General features: G+C 45.8%; 1 protein-coding gene across 1 annotated transcript in view; it reads right to left on the bottom strand.

Annotated features, from left to right (window-relative positions):
• LOC134984570 (oocyte zinc finger protein XlCOF7.1-like) overlaps positions 1-16,879 on the bottom strand; it is a 326,662-nt gene that overhangs the window by 135,653 nt on the left and 174,130 nt on the right. The gene's annotated exons all lie outside the window — the stretch shown is intronic.

Below are 16,879 nucleotides of genomic sequence, written 5' to 3' on the forward strand. Positions count from 1 at the left end.
TGTGTATAACGTGCTCTACCTGCTATAATGTGTATAACATGCTCTACCTGCTGCAATGTGTATAACGTGCTCTACCTGCTGCAATGTGTATAACATGCTCTACCTGCTGCAATGTGTATAATGTGCTCTACCTGCTGCAATGTGTATAACGTGCTCTACCTGCTGCAATGTGTATAACGTGCTCTACCTGCTGCAATGTGTATAACATGCTCTACCTGCTGCAATATGTATAATGTGCTCTACCTGCTGCAATGTGTATAACGTGCTCTACCTGCTGCAATGTGTATAACGTGCTCCACCTGCTGCAATGTGTATAACGTGCTCTGCCTGCTGCAATGTGTATAACGTGCTCTACCTGCTATAATGTGTATAATGTGCTCTACCTGGTGCAATGTGTATAACGTGCTCTACCTGCTGCAATGTGTATAACGTGCTCTACCTGGTGCAATGTGTATAATGTGCTCTACCTGCTGCAATGTGTATAATGTGCTCTACCTGGTGCAATGTGTATAACGTGCTCTACCTGGCGCTATGTGTATAATGTGCTCTACCTGGCGCAATGTGTATAATGTGCTCTACCTGGCGCAATGTGTATAATGTGCTCTACCTGGTGCAATGTGTATAACGTGCTCTACCTGCTGCAATGTGTATAACGTGCTCTACCCGGTGCAATGTGTATAACGTGCTCTACCTGGTGCAATGTGTATAACGTGCTCTACCTGCTATAATGTGTATAATGTGCTCTACCTGGTGCAATGTGTATAACGTGCTCTACCTGCTGCAATGTGTATAACGTGCTCTACCTGGTGCAATGTGTATAATGTGCTCTACCTTCTGCAATGTGTATAATGTGCTCTACCTGGCGCAATGTGTATAATGTGCTCTACCTGGCGCAATGTGTATAATGTGCTCTACCTGGTGCAATGTGTATAACGTGCTCTACCTGCTGCAATGTGTATAAAGTGCTCTACCCGGTGCAATGTGTATAACGTGCTCTACCTGGTGCAATGTGTATAACGTGCTCTACCTGCTATAATGTGTATAATGTGCTCTACCTGGTGCAATGTGTATAACGTGCTCTACCTGCTGCAATGTGTATAACGTGCTCTACCTGCTGCAATGTGTATAACGTGCTCTACCTGCTGCAATGTGTATAACGTGCTCTACCTGCTGCAATGTGTATAACGTGCTCTACCTGCTGCAATGTGTATAACGTGCTCTACCTGCTGCAATGTGTATAACGTGCTCTACCTGCTGCAATGTGTATAGCGTGCTCTACCTGGTGCAATGTGTATAATGTGCTCTACCTGCTGCAATGTGTATAATGTGCTCTACCTGGTGCAATGTGTATAACGTGCTCTACCTGGCGCTATGTGTATAATGTGCTCTACCTGGCGCAATGTGTATAATGTGCTCTACCTGGCGCAATGTGTATAATGTGCTCTACCTGGTGCAATGTGTATAACGTGCTCTACCTGCTGCAATGTGTATAACGTGCTCTACCCGGTGCAATGTGTATAACGTGCTCTACCTGGTGCAATGTGTATAACGTGCTCTACCTGCTATAATGTGTATAATGTGCTCTACCTGGTGCAATGTGTATAACGTGCTCTACCTGCTGCAATGTGTATAACGTGCTCTACCTGGTGCAATGTGTATAATGTGCTCTACCTTCTGCAATGTGTATAATGTGCTCTACCTGGCGCAATGTGTATAATGTGCTCTACCTGGCGCAATGTGTATAATGTGCTCTACCTGGTGCAATGTGTATAACGTGCTCTACCTGCTGCAATGTGTATAAAGTGCTCTACCCGGTGCAATGTGTATAACGTGCTCTAAATGGTGCAATGTGTATAACGTGCTCTACCTGCTATAATGTGTATAATGTGCTCTACCTGGTGCAATGTGTATAACGTGCTCTACCTGCTATAATGTGTATAATGTGCTCTACCTGGTGCAATGTGTATAACGTGCTCTACCTGCTGCAATGTGTATAACGTGCTCTACCTGCTGCAATGTGTATAACGTGCTCTACCTGCTGCAATGTGTATAACGTGCTCTACCTGCTGCAATGTGTATAACGTGCTCTACCTGCTGCAATGTGTATAACGTGCTCTACCTGCTGCAATGTGTATAACGTGCTCTACCTGGTGCAATGTGTATAACGTGCTCTACCTGCTGCAATGTGTATAACGTGCTCTACCTGGTGCAATGTGTATAACGTGCTCTACCTGCTGCAATGTGTATAACGTGCTCTACCTGCTGCAATGTGTATAACGTGCTCTACCTTCTGCAATGTGTATAATGTGCTCTACCTGGCGCAATGTGTATAATGTGCTCTACCTGGCGCAATGTGTATAATGTGCTCTACCTGGTGCAATGTGTATAACGTGCTCTACCTGCTGCAATGTGTATAACGTGCTCTACCTGCTGCAATGTGTATAACGTGCTCTACCTGCTGCAATGTGTATAACATGCTCTACCTGCTGCAATGTGTATAACGTGCTCTACCTGCTGCAATGTGTATAACGTGCTCTACCTGCTGCAATGTGTATAACGTGCTCTACCTGCTGCAATGTGTATAACGTGCTCTACCTGCTGCAATGTGTATAACGTGCTCTACCTGCTGCAATGTGTATAACGTGCTCTACCTGGTGCAATGTGTATAATGTGCTCTACCTTCTGCAATGTGTATAATGTGCTCTACCTGGCGCAATGTGTATAATGTGCTCTACCTGCTGCAATGTGTATAATGTGCACTACTTGGTGCAATGTGTATAACGTGCTCTACCTGGAGCAATGTGTTTAACGTGCTCTACCTGCTGCAATGTGTATAACGCGCTCTACCTGCTGCAATGTGTATAACGTGCTCTACCTGGCGCAATGTGTATAACGTGCTCTACCTGCTGCAATGTGTATAACGTCCTCTACCTGCTGCAATGTGTATAACGTCCTCTACCTGCTGCAATGTGTATAACGTGCTCTACCTGCTGCAATGTGTATGACGTGCTCTACCTGGTGCAATGTGTATGACGTGCTCTACCTGCTGCAATGTGTATAACGTGCTCTACCTGCTGCAATGTGTATAACGTGCTCTACCTGCTGCAATGTGTATAACGCGCTCTACCTGCTGCAATGTGTATAACGTGCTCTACCTGCTGCAATGTGTATGACGTGCTCTACCTGGTGCAATGTGTATGACGTGCTCTACCTGCTGCAATGTGTATAACGTGCTCTACCTGCTGCAATGTGTATAACGTGCTCTACCTGCTGCAATGTGTATAACGTGCTCTACCTGATGCAATGTGTATAACGTGCTCTACCTGGTGCAATGTGTATGACGTGCTCTACCTGGTGCAATGTGTATGACGTGCTCTACCTGCTGCAATGTGTATAACGTGCTCTACCTGCTGCAATGTGTATAACGTGCTCTACCTGCTGCAATGTGTATAACCTGCTCTACCTGCTGCAATGTGTATAACGTGCTCTACATGCTGCAATGTGTATAACGTGCTCTACCTGCTGCAATGTGTATAATGTGCTCTACCTGGTGCAATGTGTATAACGCGCTCTACCTGCTGCAATGTGTATGACGTGCTCTACCTGGTGCAATGTGTATAACGTGCTCTACCTGCTGCAATGTGTATAACGTGCTCTACCTGGTGCAATGTGTATAACGTGCTCTACCTGCTGCAATGTGTATAACCTGCTCTACCTGCTGCAATGTGTATAACGTGCTCTACATGCTGCAATGTGTATAACGTGCTCTACCTGCTGCAATGTGTATAATGTGCTCTACCTGGTGCAATGTGTATAACGTGCTCTACCTGCTGCAATGTGTATAACGTGCTCTACCTGCTATAATGTGTATAATGTGCTCTACCTGCTGCAATGTGTATAACGTGCTCTACCTGCTGCAATGTGTATAACGTGCTCTACCTGCTGCAATGTGTATAACGTGCTCTGCCTGCTGCAATGTGTATAACGTGCTCTACCTGCTATAATGTGTATAACGTGCTCTACCCGGTGCAATGTGTATAACGTGCTCTACCTGGTGCAATGTGTATAACGTGCTCTACCTGCTATAATGTGTATAATGTGCTCTACCTGGTGCAATGTGTATAACGTGCTCTACCTGCTGCAATGTGTATAACGTGCTCTACCTGGTGCAATGTGTATAATGTGCTCTACCTTCTGCAATGTGTATAATGTGCTCTACCTGGCGCAATGTGTATAATGTGCTCTACCTGCTGCAATGTGTATAATGTGCACTACTTGGTGCAATGTGTATAACGTGCTCTACCTGGAGCAATGTGTTTAACGTGCTCTACCTGCTGCAATGTGTATAACGCGCTCTACCTGCTGCAATGTGTATAACGTGCTCTACCTGGCGCAATGTGTATAACGTGCTCTACCTGCTGCAATGTGTATAACGTCCTCTACCTGCTGCAATGTGTATAACGTCCTCTACCTGCTGCAATGTGTATAACGTGCTCTACCTGCTGCAATGTGTATGACGTGCTCTACCTGGTGCAATGTGTATGACGTGCTCTACCTGCTGCAATGTGTATAACGTGCTCTACCTGCTGCAATGTGTATAACGTGCTCTACCTGCTGCAATGTGTATAACGCGCTCTACCTGCTGCAATGTGTATGACGTGCTCTACCTGGTGCAATGTGTATGACGTGCTCTACCTGCTGCAATGTGTATAACGTGCTCTACCTGCTGCAATGTGTATAACGTGCTCTACCTGCTGCAATGTGTATAACGTGCTCTACCTGCTGCAATGTGTATAACGTGCTCTACCTGCTGCAATGTGTATAACGTGCTCTACCTGCTGCAATGTGTATAACGTGCTCTACCTGGTGCAATGTGTATAACGTGCTCTACCTGCTGCAATGTGTATAACGTGCTCTACCTGGTGCAATGTGTATAACGTGCTCTACCTGCTGCAATGTGTATAACCTGCTCTACCTGCTGCAATGTGTATAACGTGCTCTACATGCTGCAATGTGTATAACGTGCTCTACCTGCTGCAATGTGTATAACGTGCTCTACCTGCTGCAATGTGTATAACGTGCTCTACCTGCTGCAATGTGTATAACGTGCTCTACCTGCTGCAATGTGTATAACGTGCTCTACCTGCTGCAATGTGTATAACGTGCTCTACCTGCTGCAATGTGTATAACATGCTCTACCTGCTGCAATGTGTATAACGTGCTCTACCTGCTGCAATATGTATAACGTGCTCTACCTGCTGCAATGTGTATAACGTGCTCTACCTGCTGCAATGTGTATAACGTGCTCTACCTGGTGCAATGTGTATAACGTGCTCTACCTGCTGCAATGTGTATAACGTGCTCTACCTGGTGCAATGTGTATAACGTGCTCTACCTGCTGCAATGTGTATAACCTGCTCTACCTGCTGCAATGTGTATAACGTGCTCTACATGCTGCAATGTGTATAACGTGCTCTACCTGCTGCAATGTGTATAACGTGCTCTACCTGCTGCAATGTGTATAACGTGCTCTACCTGCTGCAATGTGTATAACGTGCTCTACCTGGTGCAATGTGTATAACGTGCTCTACCTGCTGCAATGTGTATAACGTGCTCTACCTGCTATAATGTGTATAATGTGCTCTACCTGCTGCAATGTGTATAACGTGCTCTACCTGCTGCAATGTGTATAACGTGCTCTACCTGCTGCAATGTGTATAACGTGCTCTGCCTGCTGCAATGTGTATAACGTGCTCTACCTGCTATAATGTGTATAATGTGCTCTACCTGGTGCAATGTGTATAACGTGCTCTACCTGCTGCAATGTGTATAACGTGCTCTACCTGGTGCAATGTGTATAATGTGCTCTACCTGCTGCAATGTGTATAATGTGCTCTACCTGGTGCAATGTGTATAACGTGCTCTACCTGGCGCTATGTGTATAATGTGCTCTACCTGGCGCAATGTGTATAATGTGCTCTACCTGCTATAATGTGTATAATGTGCTCTACCTGGTGCAATGTGTATAACGTGCTCTACCTGCTGCAATGTGTATAACGTGCTCTACCTGGTGCAATGTGTATAATGTGCTCTACCTGCTGCAATGTGTATAATGTGCTCTACCTGGTGCAATGTGTATAACGTGCTCTACCTGGCGCTATGTGTACAATGTGCTCTACCTGGCGCAATGTGTATAATGTGCTCTACCTGGTGCAATGTGTATAATGTGCTCTACCTGCTGCAATGTGTATAACCTGCTCTACCTGCTGCAATGTGTATAACGTGCTCTACATGCTGCAATGTGTATAACGTGCTCTACCTGGTGCAATGTGTATAACGTGCTCTACCTGCTATAATGTGTATAATGTGCTCTACCTGGTGCAATGTGTATAACGTGCTCTACCTGCTGCAATGTGTATAACATGCTCTACCTGGTGCAATGTGTATAACGTGCTCTACCTGCTGCAATGTGTATAACGTGCTCTACCTGCTGCAATGTGTATAACACGCTCTACCTGGTGCAATGTGTATAATGTGCTCTACCTGCTGCAATGTGTATAACGTGCTCTACCTGGTGCAATGTGTATAACGTGCTCTACTTGCTGCAATGTGTATAACGTGCTCTACCTGCTGCAATGTGTATAACGTGCTCTACCTGCTGCAATGTGTATAACGTGCTCTACCTGCTGCAATGTGTGTAACGTGCTCTACCTGCTGCAATGTGTATAACGTGCTCTACCTGCTGCAATGTGTATAACGTACTCTACCTGGTGCAATGTGTATAACGTGCCCTACCTGGAGCAATGTGTATAACGAGCTCTACCTGCTGCAATGTGTATAACGTGCTCTACCTGCTGCAATGTGTATAATGTGCTCTACCTGCTGCAATGTGTATAATGTGCTCTACCTGCTGCAATGTGTGTAACGTGCTCTACCTGCTATAATGTGTATAATGTGCTCTACCTGGTGCAATGTGTATAACGTGCTCTACCTGCTACAATCTGTATAACGTGCTCTACCTGGTGCAATGTGTATAACGTGCTCTACCTGCTGCAATGTGTATAACTTGCTCTACCTGGTGCAATGTGTATAACATGCTCTACCTGGTGCAATGTGTATAACGTGCTCTACCTGGTGCAATGTGTATAATGTGCTCTACCTGCTGCAATGTGTATAACGTGCTCTACCTGCTGCAATGTGTATAACGTGCTCTGCCTGCTGCAATGTGTATAACGTGCTCTACCTGGTGCAATGTGTATAACATGCTCTACATGGTGCAATGTGTATAACGTGCTCTACCTGCTGCAATGTGTATAACGTGCTCTACCTGCTGCAATGTGTATAACGTGCTCTACCTGCTGCAATGTGTATAACGTGCTCTACCTGGTGCAATGTGTCTAACGTGCTCTACCTGCTGCAATGTGTATAACCTGCTCTACCTGCTGCAATGTGTATAACGTGCTCTACCGCCTGCAATGTGTATAACGTGCTCTACCTGGTGCAATGTGTATAACGTGCTCTACCTGGTGCAATGTGTATAACGTGCTCTACCTGCTGCAATGTGTATAACGTGCTCTACCTGGTGCAATGTGTATAACATGCTCTACCTGGTGCAATGTGTATAATGTGCTCTACCTGCTGCAATGTGTATAACGTGCTCTACCTGCTGCAATGTGTATAACGTGCTCTACCTGGTGCAATGTGTATAACGTGCTCTACCTGCTGCAATGTGTATAACGTGCTCTGCCTGCTGCAATGTGTATAACGTGCTCTACCTGGTGCAATGTGTATAACATGCTCTACCTGGTGCAATGTGTATAATGTGCTCTACCTGCTGCAATGTGTATAACGTGCTCTACCTGCTGCAATGTGTATAACGTGCTCTACCTGGCGCAGTGTGTATAAGTGCTCTACCTGCTGCAATGTGTATAACGTGCTCTACCTGCTGCAATGTGTATAACGTGCTCTACCTGGCACAAAGTGTATAACGTGCTCTACCTGGTGCAATGTGTATAACGTGCTCTACCTGGTGCAATGTGTATAACGTGCTCTACCAGGAATATGTGTATAACGTGCTCTACCTGGCGCAATGTGTATAACGTGCTCTAACTGGCGCAATGTGTATAACGTGCTCTACCTGCTGCAATGTGTATAACGCGCTCTACCTGCTGCAATGTGTATAACGTGCTCTACCTGGCACAAAGTGTATAACGTGCTCTACCTGGTGCAATGTGTATAACGTGCTCTACCTGGTGCAATGTGTATAACGTGCTCTACCTGCTGCAATGTGTATAACGTGCTCTACCTGCTGCAATGTGTATAACGTGCTCTACCTGGCGCAGTGTGTATAAGTGCTCTACCTGCTGCAATGTGTATAACGTGCTCTACCTGCTGCAATGTGTATAACGTGCTCTACCTGGCACAAAGTGTATAACGTGCTCTACCTGGTGCAATGTGTATAACGTGCTCTACCTGGTGCAATGTGTATAACGTGCTCTACCAGGAATATGTGTATAACGTGCTCTACCTGCTGCAATGTGTATAACGTGCTCTACCTGCTGCAATGTGTATAACGTGCTCTATCTGCTGCAATGTGTATAACGCGCTCTACCTGCTGCAATGTGTATAACGCGTTCTACCTGGCGCAATGTGTATAACGCACTCTACCTGGCACAGTGTGTATAACGCGCTCTACCTACTGCAATGTGTATAACGCGCTCTACCTGGCGCAATGTGTATAACGTGCTCTACCTGGTGCAATGTGTATAACGTGCTCTACCTGCTGCAATGTGTATAACGTGCTCTGCCTGCTGCAATGTGTATAACGTGCTCTACCTGGTGCAATGTGTATAACGTGCTCTACCAGGCGCAATGTGTATAACGTGTTCTACCAGGCGCAATGTGTATAACGTGCTCTACCTGCTGCAATGTGTATAACGTGCTCTGCCTGCTACAATGTGTATAACGTGCTCTACCTGGAGCAATGTGTATTACGTGCTCTACCTGGAGCAATGTATATAACGTGCTCTACCTGGTGCAATGTGTATAACGTGCTCTACCTGCTGCAATGTGTATAACGTGTTCTGCCTGCTGCAGTGTGTATAACGTGCTCTACCTGCTGCAATGTGTGTAACATGCTCTACCTGCTGCAATGTGTATAACGTGCTCTACCTGCTGCAATGTGTGTAACGTGCTCTAACCGGCTGCAATGTGTATAACGTGCTCTACCTGCTGCAATGTGTATAACGTACTCTACCTGGCGCAATGTGTATAACGCACTCTACCTGGCGCAATGTGTATAACGCGCTCTACCTGGCGCATTGTGTATAACATGCTGTACCTGCTGCAATGTGTATAACGTGCTGTACCTGGTGCAATGTGTATAACGTGCTCTACCTGGCTGCTGCAATGTGTGTAACGTGCACTACCTGCTGTAATGTGTGTAACGTGCTCTACCTGGTGCAATGTGTGTAACGTGCTCTACCTGCTGCAATGTGTGTAAATTGCTCTACCTGGTGCAATGTGTGGAATGTGCTCTACCTGCTGCAATGTGTATAATGTGCTCTAACTGGCGCAATGTGTATAATGTGCTCTACCTGGCGCAATGTGTATAACATGCTCTATCTGGCGCAATGCGTATAACGTGCTCTACCTGGCGCTGTGTTAAAACGTGCTCTACCTGGGGCAATGTGTATAACGTGCTCTACCTGGCGCAATGTGTATAACGTGCTCTACCTGGTGCAATGTGTATAACGTGCTCTACCTGCTGCAATGTTTATAAAGTGCTCTACCTGGAGCAATGTGTATTACGTGCTCTACCTGGAGCAATGTGTATAACGTGCTCTACCTGGTGCAATGTGTATAACGTGCTCTACCTGGTGCAATGTGTATAACAAGCTCTACCTGGTGCAATGTGTATAACGTGCTCTACCTGGTGCAATGTGTGTAACGTGCTCTACCTGCTATAATGTGTATAATGTGCTCTACCTGGTGCAATGTGTGTAACGTGCTCTACCTGGTGCAATGTGTGTAACGTGCTCTACCTGCTGCAATGTGTGTAACGTGCTCTACCTGCTGCAATGTGTGTAACGTGCTCTACCTGCTGCAATGTGTATAATGTGCACTACTTGGTGCAATGTGTATAACGTGCTCTACCTGGAGCAATGTGTTTAACGTGCTCTACCTGCTGCAATGTGTGTAACGTGCTCTACCTGCTGCAATGTGTATAACGTGCTCTACCTGCTGCAATGTGTGTAACGTGCTCTACCTGCTGCAATGTGTATAACGTGCTCTACCTGCTGCAATGTGTATAACGTGCTCTACCTGCTGCAATGTGTATAATGTGCACTACTTGGTGCAATGTGTATAACGTGCTCTACCTGGAGCAATGTGTTTAACGTGCTCTACCTGCTGCAATGTGTATAACGTGCTCTACCTGGTGCAATATGTATAACGTGCTCTACCTGCTGCAATGTGTATAACGTGCTCTACCTGCTGGAATGTGTATAACGTGCTCTACCTGCTGCAATGTGTATAACGTGCTCTACCTGGTGCAATGTGTGTAACGTGCTCTACCTGCTGCAATGTGTATAACGTGCTCTACCTGCTGCAATGTGTATAACGTGCTCTACCTGCTGCAATGTGTGTAACGTGCTCTACCTGCTGCAATGTGTATAACGTGCTCTTCCTGCTGCAATGTGTATAACGTGCTCTTCCTGGTGCAATGTGTATAACAAGCTCTACCTGGTGCAATGTGTATAACGTGCTCTACCTGGTGCAATGTGTGTAACGTGCTCTACCTGCTATAATGTGTATAATGTGCTCTACCTGGTGCAATGTGTGTAACGTGCTCTACCTGGTGCAATGTGTGTAACGTGCTCTACCTGCTGCAATGTGTGTAACGTGCTCTACCTGCTGCAATGTGTGTAACGTGCTCTACCTGCTGCAATGTGTATAATGTGCACTACTTGGTGCAATGTGTATAACGTGCTCTACCTGGAGCAATGTGTTTAACGTGCTCTACCTGCTGCAATGTGTGTAACGTGCTCTACCTGCTGCAATGTGTGTAACGTGCTCTACCTGCTGCAATGTGTATAATGTGCACTACTTGGTGCAATGTGTATAACGTGCTCTACCTGGAGCAATGTGTTTAACGTGCTCTACCTGCTGCAATGTGTATAACGTGCTCTACCTGGTGCAATATGTATAACGTGCTCTACCTGCTGCAATGTGTATAACGTGCTCTACCTGGTGCAATGTGTATAACGTGCTCTACCTGCTGCAATGTGTATAACGTGCTCTACCTGCTGCAATGTGTATAACGTGCTCTACCTGCTGCAATGTGTATAACCTGCTCTACCTGCTATAATGTGTATAATGTGCTCTACCTGGTGCAATGTGTATAACGTGCTCTACATGCTGCAATGTGTATAACGTGCTCTACATGCTGCAATGTGTATAACGTGCTCTGCCTGGTGCAATGTGTATAATGTGCTCTGCCTGGTGCAATGTGTATAACGTGCTCTACCTGGCGCAATGTGTATAACGTGCTCTACCTGCTGCAATGTATATAACGTACTCTACCTGGCGCAATGTGTTTAACGTGCTCTACCTGCTGCAATGTGTATAACGTGCTCTACCTGGTGCAATATGTATAACGTGCTCTACCTGCTGCAATATGTATAACGTGCTCTACCTGCTGCAATGTGTATAATGTGCTCTACCTGCTGCAATGTGTATAACATGCTCTACCTGCTGCATTGTGTATAACGTGCTCTACCTGCTGCAATGTGTATAACGCGCTCTACCTGCTGCAATGTGTATAACGTGCTCTACCTGGCGCAATGTGTATAACGTGCTCTACCTGCTGCAATGTGTATAACGTGCTCTACCTGGCGCAATGTGTATAACGTGCTCTACCTGGCGCAATGTGTGTAACGTGCTCTACCTGGCGCAATGTGTATAACGTGCTCTACCTGCTGCAATGTGTATAACGTGCTCTACCTGCTGCAATGTGTATAACGTGCTCTACCTGCTGCAATGTGTATAACGTGCTCTACCTGGTCTAATATGTATAACGTGCTCTACCTGCTGAAATGTGTATAATGTGCTCTACCTGGTGCAATATGTATAACGTGCTCTACCTGCTGCATTGTGTATAACGTGCTCTACCTGGTGCAATGTGTATAACGTGCTCTACCTGCTGCAATGTGTATAACGTGCTCTACCTGGTGCAATGTGTATAACGTGCTCTACCTGCTGCAATGTGTATAACGTGCTCTACCTGCTGCAATGTGTATAACGTGCTCTACCTGCTGCAATGTGTATAACGTGCTCTACCTGCTGCAATGTGTATAACGTGCTCTACCTGCTGCAATGTGTATAACGTGCTCTACCTGCTGCAATGTGTATAACGTGCTCTACCTGCTGCAATGTGTATAACGTGCTCTACCTGGTGCAATGTGTATAACGTGCTCTACCTGCTGCAATGTGTATAACGTGCTCTACCTGCTGCAATGTGTATAACGTGCTCTACCTGCTGCAATGTGTATTACGCGCTCTACCTGCTGCAATGTGTATAACGTGCTCTACCTGCTGCAATGTGTATAACGTGTTCTACCTGGTGCAATGTGTATAACGTGCTCTACCTGCTGCAATGTGTATAACGCGCTCTACCTGCTGCAATGTGTATAACGTGCTCTACCTGGCGCAATGTGTGTAACGTGCTCTACCTGGTGCAATGTGTATAACGTGCTCTACCTGGCGCAATGTGTTTAACGTGCTCTACCTGGTCTAATATGTATAACGTGCTCTACCTGCTGCAATGTGTATAATGTGCTCTACCTGGTGCAATATGTATAACGTGCTCTACCTGCTGCAATGTGTATAACGTGCTCTACCTGCTGCAATGTGTATAACGTGCTCTACCTGCTGCAATGTGTATAACGCGCTCTACCTGGTGCAATGTGTATAACGTGCTCTACCTGGTGCAATGTGTATAACGTGCTCTACCTGCTGCAATGTGTATAACGTGCTCTACCTGCTGTAATGTGTGTAACGTGCTCTACCTGCTGCAATGTGTATAACGTGCTCTACCTGCTGCAATGTGTATAACGGGCTCTACCTGCTGCATTGTGTATAACGTGCTCTACCTGCTGCAATGTGTATAACGTGCTCTACCTGCTGCAATGTGTATAACGTGCTCTACCTGCTGCAATGTGTATAACGTGCTCTGCCTGCTGCAATGTGTATAACGTGCTCTACCTGGCGCAATGTGTATAACGTGCTCTACCTGCTGCAATGTGTATAACGTGCTCTACCTGCTGCAATGTGTATAACGTGCTCTACCTGCTGCAATGTGTATAACGTGCTCTACCTGGCGCAATGTGTATAACGTCCTGATTATGTCCCAGTCAGAGGTGAGTGAGGTGGAGGAGGTGAGTGAGGTGGAGGAGGTGAGTGAGGTGGAGGAGGTGAGTGAGAGGGAGGAGGTGAGAGCGAGGAGGTTAGTGAGGAGGAGGGGGTGGCTGCTGCTGCGGCCTCCAGTGATAGTGATGGTGTTGTGGCTCCGCAGCCACGCACCACTACAAAGACGGGCCGCAATGTTAAATTCAGCTACGCTGAGAATATGGCTTTGGTGCGGGAGCTGATGAGGCATCATCGGCAGTTGTTTGGCCATGATGCTGCAAAGGTGTCGTCATTCAGGAAGAGTGTTCTGTGGAGGAAGGTTGTTGCGGCTGTGAATAGTGAGGGTGTGGTGAGGCGGACCGAGGACACGCGTCGTAAGCGTTTTTACGACATAAAGCGCCGTGTCAAGGCGAAGATGGCCAAGGAGGCTAAATCGGCCCGCCAAACCGGGGTGGACACCCCTTCCGTGCATCTTACCGTGATTGGGAAGAGCCTGTGCGTGCACTCATTCCGCCAGAAGTGGTTGGTGCCACTTATGTCCGGGATTCGGATCGGCCAAGGCAGGATGGTGAGTTGTGTTTTTTGTGCTTTGTCCTTAGTTGTCTGAAATGTCTTCTAGCTAATTGTGGTTGTCAGTTTGTGCATTCTTCTAATGTGTTGGTGATGTAGTGCAGGCATGGCCAACCTGTGGCTCTCCAGCTGATGTGAAACTACAAGTCCCATCATGCCTTGCCACAGTTTTGCTATTAGCGAATGCTAAAACTGTGGCAGGGCATGCTGGGATGTGTAGTTTCACTACATCTGGAGAGCCACAAGTTGGCCAGGCCTGATGTACTGTTTTTTTTAATTTTTATTATTACTGGTTGCCTTGGCATTTTCCTGGTGTTGTAAGTGAAAAGTAAATGTTTGTAGGTGTGTTTTCATGCTTTAAAATTTTTTATTTTAATTGGGTTCTATTTTTGTTAGTTGGTTTCTTCTAATCAAATTTATATTTCAGTCTGGTGCGGGATAAATCCTAGTTTATTGACTGCTCTCATTGTTCCCAGTCACTGCCCCGCGGCACATAGGACAAAAGTAGAAGAGGGATTCAGCCTATATACACCAGAGCTTCTTTATATCTATCAGAGGAAGGATCTCTACCAGAAGAATGGTTATAGCACTGTTTATATAACAGCATATATTATCATTATTACAGGCTGCTACTCTCTCCCCAGCCTCATTCATTCTTCAGATGTTATATTTCTGTAGCGGGTGCTGGAGATACAGAAAGGTGGTTCTCCCGATTTGTGGAGTCATTACATACAGACGTCATTACTAGTCACTGGTTACTACTCGTTATCTGACTGATTTATATTTATATCAGGCGTCACTCAGTGATTGGCAATAGTATTGTGTAGATACATGTTGGGACAACTTAGCAGGCCTTTGGAATGAAACAGGCAGAAAGCTGGATATTATCTATGTACTAACCTTGGGATAATATAATGTATACCTTGCTCTGTGACAGGGTTTCATAGTGTATACCTTGTTACAGGGAATATCCCTTCTCAATAACAATATTGTCACAGAAGTGATACAAATGTGTAGCATTGGATATGCATGCCTTAGAGAACTGTGCTGTGTTACAGGGTTACACATGATATGCTCAGTCACAGGAGAACATCTTTTATTACCAACAATATTGTTTTATTCAATGTGCATATCTTTGTGATGTGGTCAGTTATCAATTTATATATGTACTGAATGGGTAACACATGTGATTGGGGATTCTGCTCTGGTACAGGGTTTTACAATGATATACTTGGTTGGTACTTATTTCATGCCTATTGAAAAATCTATCTTAAATAAAAATAAAAGTTATGTTTTAATTTATTCATGAAACAAAGAAAAAAGAGTGCACCACACATTAAGGCTTCTTTAGATATAAGTCCACTAGCGTTTTTTTCTAAACCACCTAACCAGTCATTGCAATTTGCTTAATGGCGCACCTCCAACCAGATTAGCTAATCTTTGGTTCATACATAGAAGGATCATAAAACAATTATCATTTGGGCCTGTGCATAGTCCCTCAGATTTAACGTCTTCCCTGGAAATACTTGTGGATGGAGCCCTTCATTCGCTTAGGCAGGATTCAAGGGTGTTCAATCTGTTTAAATCAGAGCACTACATTTTGGCCACCGTGCTCGATTCTAGGTTTAAAGCCTACGTTGTATCTCTCTTTCCGGACACAAGTCTGCAGAGGAGGAAAGACCTGCTGGTGAGAAAATTGTCAGCTCAAGCGGAACGTGACCCGTCAACAGCTCCTCCTTCATTTTCTCCAGCAGCTGGAGCTGCGAGGAAAAGGATAACATTTCCGAGCCCACCCGCTGGACACAAAAGTAACACTACAAGTGACACATTAACAGGAAATTGTTTCTGTCATCATAGCGACAATTATCTGGAAATAAGATAATACACAGACACATAAAAAGACTCAACGGAAATCTTTTGTTTTTAAACAACTTTATTTCATATCTTTAATACAGATTTTTCTCTATATTTTAAACTTAAAAAATACTTTACTCTGCACAACATGGATAAAATATCCTTTAAATCACAGAAACAATTCAAGTTACATTATAGTATTGCAGGTAAGTAAAACAGATACATATCAGGAGAGCCAAAACCCTATGGGGGTCATTCAGACCCAACTGCAATAGCAGTTTGCTGGTGGTGGCAATATACACGTGCGCAGCGGTCGTGCAGACACACATTGCGGTCGCATCCCTGAGGGGTGAACACAGGTGGGCCGGGACCATTTTCCGGGGGGCTGCGTGATATCACATATGCGTTCCTCTTTAACCCCCTATAAGCTTCCAGAGTGCACCTCATATCTCATCTTTTCCAAGTTACTACAAACGATATGAGATCGGTAGCAGCACTACTTTCAGGATTATTACACAGAACACACATAAAGGCTGACACAGCAAATAACAGTAACACATACAAGGGATTAATTAGAAATAAGGAAGCACAATCATCATTAAGTCTAATTATCAACTGGTTCTCTGTGGGACCCATACACCTCTTTACTGCCACCAGCAGCCCCAGGTACTGCACTGCGGCCATCCGCCCCGTCTCCCCCCACTACTGCCACCACCCTGTCTCCCACCCCACTACTGCCACATCTCCCCCCACTACTGTCACCGCCCCATCTCCCCCCACAACTGCCACCCACCCCGTCTCCTCCCACTACTGCCACCACCCCATATCCTCCCGCTACTGCCACCTGCCCAATCTCCCCCCACTACTGCCACTCGCCCTGCCTCCCCCCACTACCGCCACCCGCCCTGTATCCCCCCACTACTGCCACTGCCCTGTCTCCCCTCTGACACCTTAGTGCTGCTTGAGGACAATATTACCCACAGACAGTGCCTCCGGCAGCCCCCGCTGCAGCACTAGTGCCACCACCCTGTCTCCACCTCTGACATCT

Source organism: Pseudophryne corroboree (genome assembly GCF_028390025.1).
Source record: "Pseudophryne corroboree isolate aPseCor3 chromosome 3 unlocalized genomic scaffold, aPseCor3.hap2 SUPER_3_unloc_64, whole genome shotgun sequence".
NCBI lineage: Eukaryota > Metazoa > Chordata > Amphibia > Anura > Myobatrachidae > Pseudophryne > Pseudophryne corroboree.